Here is a 1405-nt window from a genome sequence, read left to right as displayed (position 1 = left end):
ACACATTGGTAGGCAGTCTAATACCTCTTGTCTCCCACACTCTCCAAGCCTTCATGAAATTTTTCTTTGACCTCATCAGGGTTCATCATGTTAGGAGCATACGTACCAATGTTGGTGGCATGGGGCTTTTCTGCAAATATCAAATGCATTGCCATGAGTCTGTCATTCACCCCATTTGGGAGGCTTACAAGCTTGTTGACTAGATTAGATCTGACTGCAGAACCTACACCAGCTTCACTGAGTTCCTCCTCACGGTGACCACTCCAGAGAAAAGTGAATCCAGCCCCAGCTTTGGTAAGCTAGGCTTCATTTGCCAACCTTGTTTACTCAGGGATGCCATCTAGATGGGAAACCTGCTGAGTTCTCTCTCAACCAGAGCTGTTTGTCTTTCAGGTCTACTGGACTTAGTGTTATCCACAAGCATGTGCACATTCCATGTACCAATGGTGAGTGAGACCATCTCTGCAAAAGTTTTTGTACACTTTTGTTGTTGTTGTTTCAACTACAGGGTAGGATCCCTGCCTGCTATGGTATGTAAGCCAGGATTAGGTTAGGGAAAGCAGATAATTTTGGTCCCTAAAAAAGGCTGCTCAGACACCCAGGGGGCTGCTGAATGCCGCTGCTGCTTCAGTTCAGTGAGAAGATGACCCTATGGCCTGGGCTGCCTATGTGCAGAGTTGTGACTACAGCTCCCAGTGCATCCACACCTGCTGCTTAGTCTTTGCCTGTTGCCACAGGATTCAAGGTTAAGTAAAAATAGAAACACGGTATAGGTGATATCTTTTGACTCAGGCATAAATTGGATTTAAGTGAGGCAAAGTTGCACAAAGTCATCAGAGTTCAGTGGCAAGACAAAAGTCAAAGCAACTGGCAATGGCCCATGATGCAGCAGATGACCTTGGCATCTTGGATGTCTAATCAAGTTCTAAGCATTCCACAGTACCTGCTTCCACTGCTTTCATGGCCCATTGGAACAAATTGTTCATATCCGCCCATTCCGCTGAAGGAAATCTTCACATGCTTGGGGTAGACAACACCCTACCTCACTGATAGGCGTGAGGCCTGTTGGCTACCCTCAACCAGATTTAGCCAGTCTGCCAAAATGGTTTACTGGGGTCTGTCCACTACACACGCTACAACTTCTTGTAGCTACAGGTGAGAGTCGGGTGGCAGATGGACACCAAAAGTGGAAAACAGCCCTGAAAAAGGACTCAGTACCCCTCATGCCAGAGGTTCTGGTCTTACCTGAACACCTGTACATGTATACTCCCTCTCACATAGTAGGAACTATATAAATTCTTATTCCGTTCCCCACCCCCACCCCCCACCATTCTCTTTCCATGTTCAATCCTTCACCCATCTTGAAGAAACTTTTTCATTATCACCACTTTACAAGTGGAGAAAC

This window comes from Trichosurus vulpecula, chromosome 1, assembly GCF_011100635.1.
Source record: "Trichosurus vulpecula isolate mTriVul1 chromosome 1, mTriVul1.pri, whole genome shotgun sequence".
Taxonomy (NCBI): Eukaryota; Metazoa; Chordata; class Mammalia; order Diprotodontia; family Phalangeridae; genus Trichosurus; species Trichosurus vulpecula.
The sequence above is the reverse complement of the archived record's forward strand: the minus strand, read 5'-3'. Positions refer to the sequence as shown.